Genomic DNA, 16,363 nt, shown 5'->3' with positions numbered 1-16,363 from the left:
ACGGACCGCTGCAGAGCTTCACACATCACCTGGTCCTGAGAGCAGGGGACCAGACTAGACAGAGAGCAGACGAGTGTGACGGGGCTGACTGGCGTCTCCCCAACGGGCACGCGGACGTCCACCCCCAGGAGCGTGCAGTGACCCCAGGTCAGGTCTCAGCTCACATTGCTGTTCTGGAAGCTGGACTTATTTTACAGTGCCCACGTGTGAGAGAATGGGGGACGGGTCCCAGATGCAAAAGCGAGTGAGACACAGGATGGCGCAGAAAGCAGCTGTCAACTCAGCTCTCGCCTCAAGAGGTTCATACCGTTGCCCAGTGTGTGTGCATGCAAGCTGAAAGCCAGCCACCTAACCCGAAGAAACAACAGTGCAGAGAAACCGTGCTGTAGCTGCCATGGACCTCCCTGAAGCGGAGGGCAGTTGACGGTGTACCGGGAGGGAGAGCCCGGGCAACAGGTGCCAGACGTAACGCGGAGGGGGAAACAGGCGGGTGCAGAAGGCCCTTCTCGAGCGAGCTCCAGGTTCATGAAAAGAGCGTTCCTCTTCAACGTGTGTGGGGAGGCGTACTATGCAGGCACCGCCCTCGAAGGGACGGCAGTGTGCAGAAACCGTCCTTTAGCTACCCTCGACCCTCTGAAGGAGAAAGCTGTTTACGGTGCACCGCGGGTGATAGCGTGGGGAACGGGTTCCATACATAACACCGAGGGAGAGACAGGCCCTTGCAGACGGCACCTCTCGAACCGGCTCTAGTTTCAGGAAACTCGCCTTCCTCTGGCACAGCTGTGTGGAGGGCCCCTGTCCAGGCACCTCCCTCGAACGAACAACACTGCGGAGAAGCCCTGCTTTGGCTACCGTCCACCTCTCTGAGGGAGGAAGTTTACCGTGCACCGTGGGGGAGAGCAGGGGACGCGGGGTCCATTCGTAAATCCGAGGGAGACACAGGCCAGTGCAGAAGGCACTTCTCGACTCGGCTCCCGCTACCTGAAGCTAGCGCCACTGTTCCATGTGTGCCTGCAACGCTAAGTCCTGCACACGGACCTGAGAGGAAAAAAAAAAAAAGTCTGTAAACAGTCCCAGCTTCAGCTCGTTTCGCCTCTTCCCAGGGTGGCAGCATTTTCTTCAACTGGGTTTGTGTGCCAACCTGGGGAAGTGGTCCCAGATGAATTCGGAAGCAGAGAGAAGCACGGGCAGAAGGCCTCTCTCGACCCAGCACTTGTTTTCGGGGAACTAGATCGGCTGGCCCAGTGTACGGGCCTCAGCACAGATCGCCCTCCCTGAGCGTGAAGTTCATCTGCTGGGTGCTTTTGTGAAAGCCTAAGAGAGGGGACCTGAACGTAACGCTGACTGACAAACAGGCCGGCAGGGAAGCCTACTCTCGAGTCACCTCTTGTTTTAGGAGGGGAGCACTGCTGTACTCTGTGTGCCTGGATGCCTAGGTCCCAGGCTGGCAACACAAAGAGGCAATGCTGTGGAGTCCCTGCGCTTTCCCTAACGTTGCCGTTCCTGAAGCTGGAGGGAATTTACGTGTCCGTCAGGGAGAGACCGGGGCGAGGGGTCCCCTACGTGAAATCGAGGGAGCAGCAGGATCGCTCGCACGGCAGCTGTCAACTCACCTCTTGTTTCACGAGGCTAACACCGTTGCCCACACTGTGCGTTCAGGCCTAAAGGCAGCCCCCTGACTGCCAGCAACAGCACAGCAGCGAATCCATGTTTCAACCTCGGTAGGCTTTTCTGCGAGCGGAAGCAGTCTGATGTGCGCGTGGGTGAGAGCACTGCAGTGAGTCTGCAACCTAATTCCGAATGAGGCTCAGGCCGCGGCAGAAGGCAGAACACGACTCGCCACTTGTTTCAGGGACGCCCTGTCCTGCTCTGAGGCCAGCTGCTGCCGGGGTCACAGGCTGACGGACCGCTGCAGAGCTTCACACATCACCTGGTCCTGAGAGCAGGGGACCAGACCAGACAGAGAGAAGACGAGTGTGACGGGGCTGACTGGCCTCTCCCCAACGGGCACGCGGACGTCCACCCCCAAGAGCGTGCAGTGACCCCAGGTCAGGTCTCAGCTCACATTGCTGTTCGGGAAGCTGGACTTATTTTACAGTGCCCACGTGTGAGAGAATGGGGAACGGGTCCCAGATGCAAAAGCGAGTGAGACACAGGATGGCGCAAAAAGCAGCTGTCAACTCAGCTCTCGCCTCAAGAGGTTCATACCGTTGCCCAGTGTGTGTGCATGCAAGCTGAAAGCCAGCCACCTAACCTGAAGAAACAACAGTGCAGAGAAACCGTGCTGTAGCTGCCATGGACCTCCCTGAAGCGGAGGGCAGTTGACGGTGTACCGGGAGGGAGAGCCCGGGCAACAGGTGCCAGACGTAACGCGGAGGGGGAAACAGGCGGGTGCAGAAGGCCCTTCTCGAGCGAGCTCCAGGTTCATGAAAAGAGCGTTCCTCTTCAACGTGTGTGGGGAGGCGTACTATGCAGGCACCGCCCTCGAAGGGACGGCAGTGTGCAGAAAACGTCCTTTAGCTACCCTCGACCCTCTGAAGGAGAAAGCTGTTTACGGTGCACCGCGGGTGATAGCGTGGGGAACGGGTTCCATACATAACACCGAGGGAGAAACAGGCCCTTGCAGACGGCACCTCTCGAACCGGCTCTAGTTTCACGAAACTCGCCTTCCTCTGGCACAGCTGTGTGGAGGGCCCCTGTCCAGGCACCTCCCTCGAACGAACAACACTGTGGAGAAGCCCTGCTTTGGCTACCGTCCACCTCTCTGAGGGAGGAAGTTTACCGTGCACCGTGGGGGAGAGCCGGGGGCGCGGGGTCCATTCGTAAATCCGAGGGAGACACAGGCCAGTGCAGAAGGCACTTCTCGACTCGGCTCCCGCTACCTGAAGCTAGCGCCACTGTTCCATGTGTGCCTGCAACGCTAAGTCCTGCACACGGACCTGAGAGGAAAAAAAAAAAAAAAAGTCTGTAAACAGTCCCAGCTTCAGCTCGTTTCGCCTCTTCCCAGGGTGGCAGCATTTTCTTCAACTGGGTTTGTGTGCCAACCTGGGGAAGTGGTCCCAGGTGAATTCGGAAGCAGAGAGAAGCACGGGCAGAAGGCCTCTCTCGACCCAGCACTTGTTTTCGGGGAGCTAGATCGGCTGGCCCAGTGTACGGGCCTCAGCACAGATCGCCCTCCCTGAGCGTGGAGTTCATCTGCTGGGTGCTTTTGTGAAAGCCTAAGAGAGGGGACCTGAACGTAACGCTGACTGACAAACAGGCCGGCAGGGAAGCCTACTCTCGAGTCACCTCTTGTTTTAGGAGGGGAGCACTGCTGTACTCTGTGTGCCTGGATGCCTAGGTCCCAGGCTGGCAACACAAAGAGGCAATGCTGTGGAGTCCCTGCGCTTTCCCTAACGTTGCCGTTCCTGAAGCTGGAGGGAATTTACGTGTCCGTCAGGGAGAGACCGGGGCGAGGGGTCCCCTACGTGAAATCGAGGGAGCAACAGGATCGCTCGCACGGCAGCTGTCAACTCACCTCTTGTTTCACGAGGCTAACACCGTTGCCCACACTGTGCGTTCAGGCCTAAAGGCAGCCCCCTAACTGCCAGCAACAGCACAGCAGCGAATCCATGTTTCAACCTCGGTAGGCTTTTCTGCGAGCGGAAGCAGTCTGTTGTGCGCGTGGGTGAGAGCACTGCAGTGAGTCTGCAACCTAATTCCGAATGAGGCTCAGGCCGCGGCAGAAGGCAGAACACGACTCGCCACTTGTTTCAGGGACGCCCTGTCCTGCTCTGAGGCCAGCTGCTGCCGGGGTCACAGGCTGACGGACCGCTGCAGAGCTTCACACATCACCTGGTCCTGAGAGCAGGGGACCAGACTAGACAGAGAGCAGACGAGTGTGACGGGGCTGACTGGCGTCTCCCCAACGGGCACGCGGACGTCCACCCCCAGGAGCGTGCAGTGACCCCAGGTCAGGTCTCAGCTCACATTGCTGTTCTGGAAGCTGGACTTATTTTACAGTGCCCACGTGTGAGAGAATGGGGGACGGGTCCCAGATGCAAAAGCGAGTGAGACACAGGATGGCGCAGAAAGCAGCTGTCAACTCAGCTCTCGCCTCAAGAGGTTCATACCGTTGCCCAGTGTGTGTGCATGCAAGCTGAAAGCCAGCCACCTAACCCGAAGAAACAACAGTGCAGAGAAACCGTGCTGTAGCTGCCATGGACCTCCCTGAAGCGGAGGGCAGTTGACGGTGTACCGGGAGGGAGAGCCCGGGCAACAGGTGCCAGACGTAACGCGGAGGGGGAAACAGGCGGGTGCAGAAGGCCCTTCTCGAGCGAGCTCCAGGTTCATGAAAAGAGCGTTCCTCTTCAACGTGTGTGGGGAGGCGTACTATGCAGGCACCGCCCTCGAAGGGACGGCAGTGTGCAGAAACCGTCCTTTAGCTACCCTCGACCCTCTGAAGGAGAAAGCTGTTTACGGTGCACCGCGGGTGATAGCGTGGGGAACGGGTTCCATACATAACACCGAGGGAGAGACAGGCCCTTGCAGACGGCACCTCTCGAACCGGCTCTAGTTTCACGAAACTCGCCTTCCTCTGGCACAGCTGTGTGGAGGGCCCCTGTCCAGGCACCTCCCTCGAACGAACAACACTGTGGAGAAGCCCTGCTTTGGCTACCGTCCACCTCTCTGAGGGAGGAAGTTTACCGTGCACCGTGGGGGAGAGCCGGGGGCGCGGGGTCCATTCGTAAATCCGAGGGAGACACAGGCCAGTGCAGAAGGCACTTCTCGACTCGGCTCCCGCTACCTGAAGCTAGCGCCACTGTTCCATGTGTGCCTGCAACGCTAAGTCCTGCACACGGACCTGAGAGGAAAAAAAAAAAAAAAAAAGTCTGTAAACAGTCCCAGCTTCAGCTCGTTTCGCCTCTTCCCAGGGTGGCAGCATTTTCTTCAACTGGGTTTGTGTGCCAACCTGGGGAAGTGGTCCCAGGTGAATTCGGAAGCAGAGAGAAGCACGGGCAGAAGGCCTCTCTCGACCCAGCACTTGTTTTCGGGGAGCTAGATCGGCTGGCCCAGTGTACGGGCCTCAGCACAGATCGCCCTCCCTGAGCGTGAAGTTCATCTGCTGGGTGCTTTTGTGAAAGCCTAAGAGAGGGGACCTGAACGTAACGCTGACTGACAAACAGGCCGGCAGGGAAGCCTACTCTCGAGTCACCTCTTGTTTTAGGAGGGGAGCACTGCTGTACTCTGTGTGCCTGGATGCCTAGGTCCCAGGCTGGCAACACAAAGAGGCAATGCTGTGGAGTCCCTGCGCTTTCCCTAACGTTGCCGTTCCTGAAGCTGGAGGGAATTTACGTGTCCGTCAGGGAGAGACCGGGGCGAGGGGTCCCCTACGTGAAATCGAGGGAGCAACAGGATCGCTCGCACGGCAGCTGTCAACTCACCTCTTGTTTCACGAGGCTAACACCGTTGCCCACACTGTGCGTTCAGGCCTAAAGGCAGCCCCCTAACTGCCAGCAACAGCACAGCAGCGAATCCATGTTTCAACCTCGGTAGGCTTTTCTGCGAGCGGAAGCAGTCTGTTGTGCGCGTGGGTGAGAGCACTGCAGTGAGTCTGCAACCTAATTCCGAATGAGGCTCAGGCCGCGGCAGAAGGCAGAACACGACTCGCCACTTGTTTCAGGGACGCCCTGTCCTGCTCTCAGGCCAGCTGCTGCCGGGGTCACAGGCTGACGGACCGCTGCAGAGCTTCACACATCACCTGGTCCTGAGAGCAGGGGACCAGACTAGACAGAGAGCAGACGAGTGTGACGGGGCTGACTGGCGTCTCCCCAACGGGCACGCGGACGTCCACCCCCAGGAGCGTGCAGTGACCCCAGGTCAGGTCTCAGCTCACATTGCTGTTCTGGAAGCTGGACTTATTTTACAGTGCCCACGTGTGAGAGAATGGGGGACGGGTCCCAGATGCAAAAGCGAGTGAGACACAGGATGGCGCAGAAAGCAGCTGTCAACTCAGCTCTCGCCTCAAGAGGTTCATACCGTTGCCCAGTGTGTGTGCATGCAAGCTGAAAGCCAGCCACCTAACCCGAAGAAACAACAGTGCAGAGAAACCGTGCTGTAGCTGCCATGGACCTCCCTGAAGCGGAGGGCAGTTGACGGTGTACCGGGAGGGAGAGCCCGGGCAACAGGTGCCAGACGTAACGCGGAGGGGGAAACAGGCGGGTGCAGAAGGCCCTTCTCGAGCGAGCTCCAGGTTCATGAAAAGAGCGTTCCTCTTCAACGTGTGTGGGGAGGCGTACTATGCAGGCACCGCCCTCGAAGGGACGGCAGTGTGCAGAAAACGTCCTTTAGCTACCCTCGACCCTCTGAAGGAGAAAGCTGTTTACGGTGCACCGCGGGTGATAGCGTGGGGAACGGGTTCCATACATAACACCGAGGGAGAAACAGGCCCTTGCAGACGGCACCTCTCGAACCGGCTCTAGTTTCAGGAAACTTGCCTTCCTCTGGCACAGCTGTGTGGAGGGCCCCTGTCCAGGCACCTCCCTCGAACGAACAACACTGCGGAGAAGCCCTGCTTTGGCTACCGTCCACCTCTCTGAGGGAGGAAGTTTACCGTGCACCGTGGGGGAGAGCCGGGGACGCGGGGTCCATTCGTAAATCCGAGGGAGACACAGGCCAGTGCAGAAGGCACTTCTCGACTCGGCTCCCGCTACCTGAAGCTAGCGCCACTGTTCCATGTGTGCCTGCAACGCTAAGTCCTGCACACGGACCTGAGAGGAAAAAAAAAAAAAGTCTGTAAACAGTCCCAGCTTCAGCTCGTTTCGCCTCTTCCCAGGGTGGCAGCATTTTCTTCAACTGGGTTTGTGTGCCAACCTGGGGAAGTGGTCCCAGATGAATTCGGAAGCAGAGAGAAGCACGGGCAGAAGGCCTCTCTCGACCCAGCACTTGTTTTCGGGGAACTAGATCGGCTGGCCCAGTGTACGGGCCTCAGCACAGATCGCCCTCCCTGAGCGTGAAGTTCATCTGCTGGGTGCTTTTGTGAAAGCCTAAGAGAGGGGACCTGAACGTAACGCTGACTGACAAACAGGCCGGCAGGGAAGCCTACTCTCGAGTCACCTCTTGTTTTAGGAGGGGAGCACTGCTGTACTCTGTGTGCCTGGATGCCTAGGTCCCAGGCTGGCAACACAAAGAGGCAATGCTGTGGAGTCCCTGCGCTTTCCCTAACGTTGCCGTTCCTGAAGCTGGAGGGAATTTACGTGTCCGTCAGGGAGAGACCGGGGCGAGGGGTCCCCTACGTGAAATCGAGGGAGCAACAGGATCGCTCGCACGGCAGCTGTCAACTCACCTCTTGTTTCACGAGGCTAACACCGTTGCCCACACTGTGCGTTCAGGCCTAAAGGCAGCCCCCTAACTGCCAGCAACAGCACAGCAGCGAATCCATGTTTCAACCTCGGTAGGCTTTTCTGCGAGCGGAAGCAGTCTGTTGTGCGCGTGGGTGAGAGCACTGCAGTGAGTCTGCAACCTAATTCCGAATGAGGCTCAGGCCGCGGCAGAAGGCAGAACACGACTCGCCACTTGTTTCAGGGACGCCCTGTCCTGCTCTGAGGCCAGCTGCTGCCGGGGTCACAGGCTGACGGACCGCTGCAGAGCTTCACACATCACCTGGTCCTGAGAGCAGGGGACCAGACTAGACAGAGAGCAGACGAGTGTGACGGGGCTGACTGGCGTCTCCCCAACGGGCACGCGGACGTCCACCCCCAGGAGCGTGCAGTGACCCCAGGTCAGGTCTCAGCTCACATTGCTGTTCTGGAAGCTGGACTTATTTTACAGTGCCCACGTGTGAGAGAATGGGGGACGGGTCCCAGATGCAAAAGCGAGTGAGACACAGGATGGCGCAGAAAGCAGCTGTCAACTCAGCTCTCGCCTCAAGAGGTTCATACCGTTGCCCAGTGTGTGTGCATGCAAGCTGAAAGCCAGCCACCTAACCCGAAGAAACAACAGTGCAGAGAAACCGTGCTGTAGCTGCCATGGACCTCCCTGAAGCGGAGGGCAGTTGACGGTGTACCGGGAGGGAGAGCCCGGGCAACAGGTGCCAGACGTAACGCGGAGGGGGAAACAGGCGGGTGCAGAAGGCCCTTCTCGAGCGAGCTCCAGGTTCATGAAAAGAGCGTTCCTCTTCAACGTGTGTGGGGAGGCGTACTATGCAGGCACCGCCCTCGAAGGGACGGCAGTGTGCAGAAACCGTCCTTTAGCTACCCTCGACCCTCTGAAGGAGAAAGCTGTTTACGGTGCACCGCGGGTGATAGCGTGGGGAACGGGTTCCATACATAACACCGAGGGAGAGACAGGCCCTTGCAGACGGCACCTCTCGAACCGGCTCTAGTTTCACGAAACTCGCCTTCCTCTGGCACAGCTGTGTGGAGGGCCCCTGTCCAGGCACCTCCCTCGAACGAACAACACTGTGGAGAAGCCCTGCTTTGGCTACCGTCCACCTCTCTGAGGGAGGAAGTTTACCGTGCACCGTGGGGGAGAGCCGGGGGCGCGGGGTCCATTCGTAAATCCGAGGGAGACACAGGCCAGTGCAGAAGGCACTTCTCGACTCGGCTCCCGCTACCTGAAGCTAGCGCCACTGTTCCATGTGTGCCTGCAACGCTAAGTCCTGCACACGGACCTGAGAGGAAAAAAAAAAAAAAAAGTCTGTAAACAGTCCCAGCTTCAGCTCGTTTCGCCTCTTCCCAGGGTGGCAGCATTTTCTTCAACTGGGTTTGTGTGCCAACCTGGGGAAGTGGTCCCAGGTGAATTCGGAAGCAGAGAGAAGCACGGGCAGAAGGCCTCTCTCGACCCAGCACTTGTTTTCGGGGAGCTAGATCGGCTGGCCCAGTGTACGGGCCTCAGCACAGATCGCCCTCCCTGAGCGTGGAGTTCATCTGCTGGGTGCTTTTGTGAAAGCCTAAGAGAGGGGACCTGAACGTAACGCTGACTGACAAACAGGCCGGCAGGGAAGCCTACTCTCGAGTCACCTCTTGTTTTAGGAGGGGAGCACTGCTGTACTCTGTGTGCCTGGATGCCTAGGTCCCAGGCTGGCAACACAAAGAGGCAATGCTGTGGAGTCCCTGCGCTTTCCCTAACGTTGCCGTTCCTGAAGCTGGAGGGAATTTACGTGTCCGTCAGGGAGAGACCGGGGCGAGGGGTCCCCTACGTGAAATCGAGGGAGCAACAGGATCGCTCGCACGGCAGCTGTCAACTCACCTCTTGTTTCACGAGGCTAACACCGTTGCCCACACTGTGCGTTCAGGCCTAAAGGCAGCCCCCTAACTGCCAGCAACAGCACAGCAGCGAATCCATGTTTCAACCTCGGTAGGCTTTTCTGCGAGCGGAAGCAGTCTGTTGTGCGCGTGGGTGAGAGCACTGCAGTGAGTCTGCAACCTAATTCCGAATGAGGCTCAGGCCGCGGCAGAAGGCAGAACACGACTCGCCACTTGTTTCAGGGACGCCCTGTCCTGCTCTGAGGCCAGCTGCTGCCGGGGTCACAGGCTGACGGACCGCTGCAGAGCTTCACACATCACCTGGTCCTGAGAGCAGGGGACCAGACTAGACAGAGAGCAGACGAGTGTGACGGGGCTGACTGGCGTCTCCCCAACGGGCACGCGGACGTCCACCCCCAGGAGCGTGCAGTGACCCCAGGTCAGGTCTCAGCTCACATTGCTGTTCTGGAAGCTGGACTTATTTTACAGTGCCCACGTGTGAGAGAATGGGGGACGGGTCCCAGATGCAAAAGCGAGTGAGACACAGGATGGCGCAGAAAGCAGCTGTCAACTCAGCTCTCGCCTCAAGAGGTTCATACCGTTGCCCAGTGTGTGTGCATGCAAGCTGAAAGCCAGCCACCTAACCCGAAGAAACAACAGTGCAGAGAAACCGTGCTGTAGCTGCCATGGACCTCCCTGAAGCGGAGGGCAGTTGACGGTGTACCGGGAGGGAGAGCCCGGGCAACAGGTGCCAGACGTAACGCGGAGGGGGAAACAGGCGGGTGCAGAAGGCCCTTCTCGAGCGAGCTCCAGGTTCATGAAAAGAGCGTTCCTCTTCAACGTGTGTGGGGAGGCGTACTATGCAGGCACCGCCCTCGAAGGGACGGCAGTGTGCAGAAACCGTCCTTTAGCTACCCTCGACCCTCTGAAGGAGAAAGCTGTTTACGGTGCACCGCGGGTGATAGCGTGGGGAACGGGTTCCATACATAACACCGAGGGAGAGACAGGCCCTTGCAGACGGCACCTCTCGAACCGGCTCTAGTTTCACGAAACTCGCCTTCCTCTGGCACAGCTGTGTGGAGGGCCCCTGTCCAGGCACCTCCCTCGAACGAACAACACTGTGGAGAAGCCCTGCTTTGGCTACCGTCCACCTCTCTGAGGGAGGAAGTTTACCGTGCACCGTGGGGGAGAGCCGGGGGCGCGGGGTCCATTCGTAAATCCGAGGGAGACACAGGCCAGTGCAGAAGGCACTTCTCGACTCGGCTCCCGCTACCTGAAGCTAGCGCCACTGTTCCATGTGTGCCTGCAACGCTAAGTCCTGCACACGGACCTGAGAGGAAAAAAAAAAAAAAAAGTCTGTAAACAGTCCCAGCTTCAGCTCGTTTCGCCTCTTCCCAGGGTGGCAGCATTTTCTTCAACTGGGTTTGTGTGCCAACCTGGGGAAGTGGTCCCAGGTGAATTCGGAAGCAGAGAGAAGCACGGGCAGAAGGCCTCTCTCGACCCAGCACTTGTTTTCGGGGAGCTAGATCGGCTGGCCCAGTGTACGGGCCTCAGCACAGATCGCCCTCCCTGAGCGTGGAGTTCATCTGCTGGGTGCTTTTGTGAAAGCCTAAGAGAGGGGACCTGAACGTAACGCTGACTGACAAACAGGCCGGCAGGGAAGCCTACTCTCGAGTCACCTCTTGTTTTAGGAGGGGAGCACTGCTGTACTCTGTGTGCCTGGATGCCTAGGTCCCAGGCTGGCAACACAAAGAGGCAATGCTGTGGAGTCCCTGCGCTTTCCCTAACGTTGCCGTTCCTGAAGCTGGAGGGAATTTACGTGTCCGTCAGGGAGAGACCGGGGCGAGGGGTCCCCTACGTGAAATCGAGGGAGCAGCAGGATCGCTCGCACGGCAGCTGTCAACTCACCTCTTGTTTCACGAGGCTAACACCGTTGCCCACACTGTGCGTTCAGGCCTAAAGGCAGCCCCCTGACTGCCAGCAACAGCACAGCAGCGAATCCATGTTTCAACCTCGGTAGGCTTTTCTGCGAGCGGAAGCAGTCTGATGTGCGCGTGGGTGAGAGCACTGCAGTGAGTCTGCAACCTAATTCCGAATGAGGCTCAGGCCGCGGCAGAAGGCAGAACACGACTCGCCACTTGTTTCAGGGACGCCCTGTCCTGCTCTGAGGCCAGCTGCTGCCGGGGTCACAGGCTGACGGACCGCTGCAGAGCTTCACACATCACCTGGTCCTGAGAGCAGGGGACCAGACTAGACAGAGAGCAGACGAGTGTGACGGGGCTGACTGGCCTCTCCCCAACGGGCACGCGGACGTCCACCCCCAAGAGCGTGCAGTGACCCCAGGTCAGGTCTCAGCTCACATTGCTGTTCGGGAAGCTGGACTTATTTTACAGTGCCCACGTGTGAGAGAATGGGGAACGGGTCCCAGATGCAAAAGCGAGTGAGACACAGGATGGCGCAAAAAGCAGCTGTCAACTCAGCTCTCGCCTCAAGAGGTTCATACCGTTGCCCAGTGTGTGTGCATGCAAGCTGAAAGCCAGCCACCTAACCTGAAGAAACAACAGTGCAGAGAAACCGTGCTGTAGCTGCCATGGACCTCCCTGAAGCGGAGGGCAGTTGACGGTGTACCGGGAGGGAGAGCCCGGGCAACAGGTGCCAGACGTAACGCGGAGGGGGAAACAGGCGGGTGCAGAAGGCCCTTCTCGAGCGAGCTCCAGGTTCATGAAAAGAGCGTTCCTCTTCAACGTGTGTGGGGAGGCGTACTATGCAGGCGCCGCCCTCGAAGGGACGGCAGTGTGCAGAAACCGTCCTTTAGCTACCCTCGACCCTCTGAAGGAGAAAGCTGTTTACGGTGCACCGCGGGTGATAGCGTGGGGAACGGGTTCCATACATAACACCGAGGGAGAAACAGGCCCTTGCAGACGGCACCTCTCGAACCGGCTCTAGTTTCACGAAACTCGCCTTCCTCTGGCACAGCTGTGTGGAGGGCCCCTGTCCAGGCACCTCCCTCGAACGAACAACACTGTGGAGAAGCCCTGCTTTGGCTACCGTCCACCTCTCTGAGGGAGGAAGTTTACCGTGCACCGTGGGGGAGAGCCGGGGGCGCGGGGTCCATTCGTAAATCCGAGGGAGACACAGGCCAGTGCAGAAGGCACTTCTCGACTCGGCTCCCGCTACCTGAAGCTAGCGCCACTGTTCCATGTGTGCCTGCAACGCTAAGTCCTGCACACGGACCTGAGAGGAAAAAAAAAAAAAAAAGTCTGTAAACAGTCCCAGCTTCAGCTCGTTTCGCCTCTTCCCAGGGTGGCAGCATTTTCTTCAACTGGGTTTGTGTGCCAACCTGGGGAAGTGGTCCCAGGTGAATTCGGAAGCAGAGAGAAGCACGGGCAGAAGGCCTCTCTCGACCCAGCACTTGTTTTCGGGGAGCTAGATCGGCTGGCCCAGTGTACGGGCCTCAGCACAGATCGCCCTCCCTGAGCGTGGAGTTCATCTGCTGGGTGCTTTTGTGAAAGCCTAAGAGAGGGGACCTGAACGTAACGCTGACTGACAAACAGGCCGGCAGGGAAGCCTACTCTCGAGTCACCTCTTGTTTTAGGAGGGGAGCACTGCTGTACTCTGTGTGCCTGGATGCCTAGGTCCCAGGCTGGCAACACAAAGAGGCAATGCTGTGGAGTCCCTGCTCTTTCCCTAACGTTGCCGTTCCTGAAGCTGGAGGGAATTTACGTGTCCGTCAGGGAGAGACCGGGGCGAGGGGTCCCCTACGTGAAATCGAGGGAGCAACAGGATCGCTCGCACGGCAGCTGTCAACTCACCTCTTGTTTCACGAGGCTAACACCGTTGCCCACACTGTGCGTTCAGGCCTAAAGGCAGCCCCCTAACTGCCAGCAACAGCACAGCAGCGAATCCATGTTTCAACCTCGGTAGGCTTTTCTGCGAGCGGAAGCAGTCTGTTGTGCGCGTGGGTGAGAGCACTGCAGTGAGTCTGCAACCTAATTCCGAATGAGGCTCAGGCCGCGGCAGAAGGCAGAACACGACTCGCCACTTGTTTCAGGGACGCCCTGTCCTGCTCTGAGGCCAGCTGCTGCCGGGGTCACAGGCTGACGGACCGCTGCAGAGCTTCACACATCACCTGGTCCTGAGAGCAGGGGACCAGACTAGACAGAGAGCAGACGAGTGTGACGGGGCTGACTGGCGTCTCCCCAACGGGCACGCGGACGTCCACCCCCAGGAGCGTGCAGTGACCCCAGGTCAGGTCTCAGCTCACATTGCTGTTCTGGAAGCTGGACTTATTTTACAGTGCCCACGTGTGAGAGAATGGGGGACGGGTCCCAGATGCAAAAGCGAGTGAGACACAGGATGGCGCAGAAAGCAGCTGTCAACTCAGCTCTCGCCTCAAGAGGTTCATACCGTTGCCCAGTGTGTGTGCATGCAAGCTGAAAGCCAGCCACCTAACCCGAAGAAACAACAGTGCAGAGAAACCGTGCTGTAGCTGCCATGGACCTCCCTGAAGCGGAGGGCAGTTGACGGTGTACCGGGAGGGAGAGCCCGGGCAACAGGTGCCAGACGTAACGCGGAGGGGGAAACAGGCGGGTGCAGAAGGCCCTTCTCGAGCGAGCTCCAGGTTCATGAAAAGAGCGTTCCTCTTCAACGTGTGTGGGGAGGCGTACTATGCAGGCACCGCCCTCGAAGGGACGGCAGTGTGCAGAAACCGTCCTTTAGCTACCCTCGACCCTCTGAAGGAGAAAGCTGTTTACGGTGCACCGCGGGTGATAGCGTGGGGAACGGGTTCCATACATAACACCGAGGGAGAGACAGGCCCTTGCAGACGGCACCTCTCGAACCGGCTCTAGTTTCACGAAACTCGCCTTCCTCTGGCACAGCTGTGTGGAGGGCCCCTGTCCAGGCACCTCCCTCGAACGAACAACACTGTGGAGAAGCCCTGCTTTGGCTACCGTCCACCTCTCTGAGGGAGGAAGTTTACCGTGCACCGTGGGGGAGAGCCGGGGGCGCGGGGTCCATTCGTAAATCCGAGGGAGACACAGGCCAGTGCAGAAGGCACTTCTCGACTCGGCTCCCGCTACCTGAAGCTAGCGCCACTGTTCCATGTGTGCCTGCAACGCTAAGTCCTGCACACGGACCTGAGAGGAAAAAAAAAAAAAAAAAAGTCTGTAAACAGTCCCAGCTTCAGCTCGTTTCGCCTCTTCCCAGGGTGGCAGCATTTTCTTCAACTGGGTTTGTGTGCCAACCTGGGGAAGTGGTCCCAGGTGAATTCGGAAGCAGAGAGAAGCACGGGCAGAAGGCCTCTCTCGACCCAGCACTTGTTTTCGGGGAGCTAGATCGGCTGGCCCAGTGTACGGGCCTCAGCACAGATCGCCCTCCCTGAGCGTGAAGTTCATCTGCTGGGTGCTTTTGTGAAAGCCTAAGAGAGGGGACCTGAACGTAACGCTGACTGACAAACAGGCCGGCAGGGAAGCCTACTCTCGAGTCACCTCTTGTTTTAGGAGGGGAGCACTGCTGTACTCTGTGTGCCTGGATGCCTAGGTCCCAGGCTGGCAACACAAAGAGGCAATGCTGTGGAGTCCCTGCGCTTTCCCTAACGTTGCCGTTCCTGAAGCTGGAGGGAATTTACGTGTCCGTCAGGGAGAGACCGGGGCGAGGGGTCCCCTACGTGAAATCGAGGGAGCAACAGGATCGCTCGCACGGCAGCTGTCAACTCACCTCTTGTTTCACGAGGCTAACACCGTTGCCCACACTGTGCGTTCAGGCCTAAAGGCAGCCCCCTAACTGCCAGCAACAGCACAGCAGCGAATCCATGTTTCAACCTCGGTAGGCTTTTCTGCGAGCGGAAGCAGTCTGTTGTGCGCGTGGGTGAGAGCACTGCAGTGAGTCTGCAACCTAATTCCGAATGAGGCTCAGGCCGCGGCAGAAGGCAGAACACGACTCGCCACTTGTTTCAGGGACGCCCTGTCCTGCTCTCAGGCCAGCTGCTGCCGGGGTCACAGGCTGACGGACCGCTGCAGAGCTTCACACATCACCTGGTCCTGAGAGCAGGGGACCAGACTAGACAGAGAGCAGACGAGTGTGACGGGGCTGACTGGCGTCTCCCCAACGGGCACGCGGACGTCCACCCCCAGGAGCGTGCAGTGACCCCAGGTCAGGTCTCAGCTCACATTGCTGTTCTGGAAGCTGGACTTATTTTACAGTGCCCACGTGTGAGAGAATGGGGGACGGGTCCCAGATGCAAAAGCGAGTGAGACACAGGATGGCGCAGAAAGCAGCTGTCAACTCAGCTCTCGCCTCAAGAGGTTCATACCGTTGCCCAGTGTGTGTGCATGCAAGCTGAAAGCCAGCCACCTAACCCGAAGAAACAACAGTGCAGAGAAACCGTGCTGTAGCTGCCATGGACCTCCCTGAAGCGGAGGGCAGTTGACGGTGTACCGGGAGGGAGAGCCCGGGCAACAGGTGCCAGACGTAACGCGGAGGGGGAAACAGGCGGGTGCAGAAGGCCCTTCTCGAGCGAGCTCCAGGTTCATGAAAAGAGCGTTCCTCTTCAACGTGTGTGGGGAGGCGTACTATGCAGGCACCGCCCTCGAAGGGACGGCAGTGTGCAGAAACCGTCCTTTAGCTACCCTCGACCCTCTGAAGGAGAAAGCTGTTTACGGTGCACCGCGGGTGATAGCGTGGGGAACGGGTTCCATACATAACACCGAGGGAGAAACAGGCCCTTGCAGACGGCACCTCTCGAACCGGCTCTAGTTTCAGGAAACTTGCCTTCCTCTGGCACAGCTGTGTGGAGGGCCCCTGTCCAGGCACCTCCCTCGAACGAACAACACTGCGGAGAAGCCCTGCTTTGGCTACCGTCCACCTCTCTGAGGGAGGAAGTTTACCGTGCACCGTGGGGGAGAGCCGGGGACGCGGGGTCCATTCGTAAATCCGAGGGAGACACAGGCCAGTGCAGAAGGCACTTCTCGACTCGGCTCCCGCTACCTGAAGCTAGCGCCACTGTTCCATGTGTGCCTGCAACGCTAAGTCCTGCACACGGACCTGAGAGGAAAAAAAAAAAAAGTCTGTAAACAGTCCCAGCTTCAGCTCGTTTCGCCTCTTCCCAGGGTGGCAGCATTTTCTTCAACTGGGTTTGT

Source organism: Mirounga angustirostris, unplaced genomic scaffold (assembly GCF_029215605.1).
Source record: "Mirounga angustirostris isolate CCGP_5_RB_7025 unplaced genomic scaffold, mMirAng1.0.hap1 SCAF_7, whole genome shotgun sequence".
NCBI classification, from domain to species: Eukaryota; Metazoa; Chordata; class Mammalia; order Carnivora; family Phocidae; genus Mirounga; species Mirounga angustirostris.
This window is presented reverse-complemented; position numbering follows the sequence as displayed.